The sequence below is a fragment of the Lactuca saligna genome, chromosome 8 (assembly GCF_052625555.1).
Source record: "Lactuca saligna cultivar CGN05327 chromosome 8, ASM5262555v1, whole genome shotgun sequence".
Classification (NCBI taxonomy): domain Eukaryota; kingdom Viridiplantae; phylum Streptophyta; class Magnoliopsida; order Asterales; family Asteraceae; genus Lactuca; species Lactuca saligna.
The window spans coordinates 128,732,968-128,738,433 of record NC_136424.1 but is presented as its reverse complement, the minus strand read 5'-3'; positions in this window follow the sequence as shown (position 1 = coordinate 128,738,433).

Genomic DNA, 5,466 nt, shown 5'->3' with positions numbered 1-5,466 from the left:
AGATCTGAGCATTAGGGTTTTGCATGCGCACATGGGAAAGTTCTTATGGCTAAAACCCATCAGTGGTATCAGAGCCTAGCTTGGTTTTCTTTAAATTGTTGCTTGATTAACTGAAACAAACCTGCAAAATTCGATTTTTGGGTTTCTGAGTCATGGACTCGGCGAGTTCCAAAGTGGACTCGGCGAGTAGGCCTGACTCGGCGAGTCCCTTTGTGTATTCGGCGAGTCCGGGCGTCAGGATTAGGAAAAACCAGGATTTTTTCATGTTTATCTTATGAAAACTTACCTTAATCATATTAGATCAACCCTAACCCGATTTTTTGATATATATGACTATAATCTTGATCTAATTAAAGATATTTATCATCTAATAAAATATTTAATTTACTTATATGATAATTGATTAATTATTTTGATAATTATCTTAGAAGAAATCTTGGATAAATCAAATAAAGATAATTAGGATATTAATTGTTAATTGAAATTATTTGTTATTTGATCCTCCATGTTTTAAATGTTTAAAACTTGCCCTCAAGTTTTGAAATTTATATTTGTGATTAAAAGGTTTTAATTTAGACAACTTAAATTTCAAACCCTACATTTTAAAAGGTTTAAAACACAACCTTATACTAATATGATATTACTAGAATAATATATATGTATAACTAAATGCTAGTCTTACCGTTAGTAGGCCTCATTCACGAAGCCGATCTATAATGTGGGTATAAGGTTGCAGCCTATAAAATGGCGCTTAATGGGTGTACACTCACACCCACCGCTTGCTTGATTGGTGGAGGGTCGTTAGCCGAACGGGTAGGATAGGGCAACCTCATCCTCTCATTAAAAGTATAATAAGAAATACAAAGTAACTACACGTTTTAAAAATTTCTCAATCTTAGTTACTTTAGGAAAAGTGAATTGATGCAATCCCATGAAATTACACTTTGCACCCTTGCTAAGAAGTTAGTGGAGCGTGTGTGGTTTACCGGCACACAAATTGGTTCTAAGCAAAGGTGGCAAAGGGTGATTCATTGTTTATCATAATTCGATGGAGCTTGTGTGGTTTACCGGCACATCGAATAGGTGATCGTTACAATGAAGGCACCATGTGAATTTGCATGGTAATTCTCACCCGCTTTGTGATCCTCGGCATCCCAATCACAAACAAGAGGGGCATATCGAGATTTAAACATGCCATTGGATAGTTCAATGAATCTCATCCGAACCTAGGAATTCTCAATACACTTAGGACTAATAGTCTAGGTTTTGTAATGGAGAATTAGTGAATCGTCATTCACTTACCTTCAATTTATTTTCATGTTAGATTACGGCATCCCTTTTCTAATATGTAAATGTTATTGTTGGATCCTAACCCTAATTTTTCTTATTGGGTGATAATTAGGGATTCTTATTCTAATCTATCTTTGTCCTTTCTATAGATGTCGAACACAAACAACGCTGCTGCGAGTTCTTTCACGTTGATGAGCCTTTGTCAAAAGGTCATCTTCGATGGAACGAACTTTAGCGAATGGATAAGATACATTCACACCATTGCTCGCTACGAGGATAATGAGTATGTCCTCGATGAAAAGCTTGAGAAGATCAACCCCGAAATCGCTACTCCGGCTGAAATCACCGCTTTTGAGACTCATGAGCGAGATGCAATGAAGGTACATTGCATCATGATTGCCACCATGAACTCCGAATTCCAAAAGTCCTACGAGGACATGTATCCATACGAGATGCATCAAGACTTGTTGGAGAGATACCACCAAAACGCGAGACAAGAGCGTTATGAGATTTTCACTAACATGATCTCCGCTAAGATGGGTCATGGAGAATCTCTTACCGTGCACCTGCAAAAGATGCAAAGGTATGTCGATCGCCTTCGCAAGTTAAATGTTGACTTTGGGGAAGACTTGGCGATCGACATGGTGCTTCACTCTTTGCCTCCGATGTACAACCAATTTAGGATGACCTACCACAAGAACAAAGAAGAGGTCACCCTAAACAAACTCCAAGGTCTTTTGAGAGTCGCTGAGAGCAACTTCAAAGACAAGTCTGTTGCACCTACTCCCAATCTGTCTGCTGCTCCTGTCTTGGCAATTGGTCAAGGAAAGGGAAAGAAGAGGAAGGCTTCATCAAAGAACTATCGCAAGGTTAAAGCCCGAGATGGTGCCTCTTCTAGTGGGACCAAAGTTGATCCCTCTAAGCCCTATCCTAACCCGAAGGAGGCAGAGTGCCACCACTGCCACAAGATAGGACATTGGAAGAGAAGCTGCCCAGAATACCTGCAAGCAATCAAAGAAGGAAAGATCAAGCCATCTTTCACAGGTATATACACAATTAAATCTAACGATTCTAATCATGCTATTTCTTGGGTTCTTGACACCGTTTGTGGTTATCACATTTGTTCAAATGTGCAGGGACTAAGAAGAAGTAGGGATGTGGAGCAAGGAAGGATCAATCTAATCATGGGGAACAGAAGATCGTCGCCTGTTACCAAGATTGGAGTGTATTCTTTAGTGCTTAGGAATAATTTATGTTTAGATTTGAACAATTGTTGCTATTCGCCAGAAATGGCTAGAAACATCATTTCATTTCATGGTTTATATAGACAAGGATTTAGATTTTCTTTTAATAATGAGAATGGTTCTATTATGGCTTATCTAAATAGTGCCTTTTACTTTGAAGCTATACCATGTAATGGAATATATGAAACTGTTATGATTGTTGATAACTTAGGAAATGATGTTTTGAATATTGATTCTTCCACTAGTTTGGATAAAGCATCCTTGTGGCATTGTCGTCTTGGACATGTCAAGAAGAAACGCATAGCCCAACTCCAAAAGGATGGAGTGTTGGAGTCATTCGACCTTAGGGAAGATGACACATGCGAGTCTTGTTTACTTGGAAAGATGACTAAGTCACCCTTCACAAATACTTGTGAAAGGGGTGAGGGGCTATTGGACCTAATACATATCGATGTATGTGGACCCTTTAGATCAACCACGAAGGATGGGAACCGTTTCTATGTGACTTTTACCGATGATTATAGTAGATATGGGTATATCTATTTAATCAAGCAAAAGTCAGAAACCTTTGAAAAGTTCAAAGAGTTCAAGAATGAAGTGGAGAATCAATTGGGCAGGAAAATCAAGATGCTTCGATCCGATTGAGGAGGAGAGTACCTAAGGTTTGAATTCCACGATTATCTCAAGGAGTGTGGAATAGTTTCGCAATTGACGCCTCCTAGGACACCGCAGTTGAATGGTGTGGCAGAAAGGTGTAATCGAACCTTATTGGATATGGTTCGCTCTATGATGAGTCGTGCTTCACTACCTATCTTCTTTTGGGGGTATGCCTTAGAGACTGCCGCCCATATCCTTAACCGAGTCCCTACTAAGAAGGTTGCCAAAACACCTCACGAGATGTGGACGGGGAAAGCTCCCTCGTTGGCACATATTAAGGTTTGGGGTTGCGAGGCTTTCGTAAGACGAGATACTCACGACAAGCTTAAACCTCGAAGTGAGCGATGTATTTTCATCGGCTACCCGCAGACATCCTTTGGATATCTCTTCTACAGACCGAAAGACAATGTTGTCTTTGTTGCGAGGAGAGGAGTTTTCCGAGAGCGAGAACTCATAAGCCAAGGAGACAGTGGGAGGCAAATCGAACTTGAAGAGATTCAAGAGTCGATAGATGAAGGAACCTCTATCGCTGGCATTCAACCCGAGGAGCAAACTCCGGTTGAACCGATTGACGAATCCTTACCTCTTAGACATTCCGATAGAGTTAGAGTTCATCCCCAGTTTTATGGTTTTCATATTACTACCGAAGGGGACACGTATATTAGTGATGGTACACTAGTAAATCTTGATGAACCTAATAGCTATAAGGAAGCCATGCCAAGCCCTGAGTCTGCGAAATGGAAAGAGGCAATGGATAGCGAGATCCAATCCATGTACGATAACCAAGTTTGGAATTTGGTTGATTATGTGCCCGGATGTAAGACCGTTGGGTGCAAGTGGATCTTCAAGAAGAAGACCGACGTGGATGGGAATGTACACACGTATAAAGCGCGATTGGTTGCGAAGGGCTTTACTCAAACTCCAGGAGTTGACTATGATGAGACCTTCTCACCAGTTGCGAAGATTAAATCTATTAGAGTGATGCTAGCAATTGCCGCATTTCATGATTATGAGATTTGGCAAATGGATGTCAAGATCGCCTTCCTTAACGGAAAGTTGGCTGAGGATGTTTACATGGCTCAGCCATAGGGGTTTGTGAATCCGAAGCATCCAAATAGAGTGTGTAATCTTGAGAAGTCCATTTATGGACTTAAGCAAGCGTCTCGTAGATGGAATCTTTGCTTCGATGAGAAAGTCAAAGAGTTTGGATTTGTACTAAGCGAAGACGAATCTTGTGTATATGTCAAAACCAGTGGGAGTATGGTAAGCTTCCTCGTTCTATATGTCGATAACATATTACTCATAGGAAACGACGTCCCGACTCTGCAGGAAGTCAAGTCCTGGCTCGGGAAGTGTTTCGCTATGAAGGACCTCGGAGAGGCTTCTTACATTTTGGGAATAAGGATAGTAAGAGAAAGAAGTAAGAGACTAATTGGACTTAGTCAGAATACTTACTTAGAGAAGGTACTAAAACGTTTTAGTATGGAAAACTCAAAGAAGGGAGAACTACTGATACAAGGAAATGCCAAGTTGAGTAAGACTCAAAGTCCGAGTACTGAAGCTGAAATAGCATAAATGAGCCGAATACCATATGCTTCCGCAGTTGGCTCAATCATGTACGCTATGACTTGTACTCGCCCTGATGTAGCCTTCGCTTTGAGCATGGTTAGCAGATATCAAGGGAACCCTGGCAAAGCACATTGGATTGCGGTGAAGAACATCCTTAAGTACCTTTGGAGGATGAAAGAATGGTTCTTAGTCCTTGGAGGGAGTGATGACTTGAAGGTGCGAGGGTATAGTGATGCCAGTTTTCAGACCGATAGGGACAACTACCGTTCGCAGTCGGGCTGGGTCTTTACCCTAAACGGAGGAGCAGTAACTTGGAAGAGTTCCAAGCAAGAAACCGTAGCTGATTCAACGTGCGAATCAGAGTACATCGCAGCGAGCGAAGCGTCGAAGGAGGCAATATGGCTAAAGAACTTTATTGGTGATCTTGGAGTTGTGTCGACCATAAAGGAGCCCATGGAGATTTTCTGTGATAACGAAGGTGCGGTTGCCTTGACCAAGGAACCGAGGGATCATGGTAGATCTCGACATATCGACAGAAAATATCACTTCATTAGACATCGTGTAGAAGAAGGACAACTCATAGTTAAGAGGATATCATCAGAAGATAACCCAACAGATCCGCTTACGAAGGGACTGAGTAGGGTTAAGCACTTGCAGCATGCTAGGAGTATTGGGCTGAAGGATGATATTAGTATAGATTAGATAG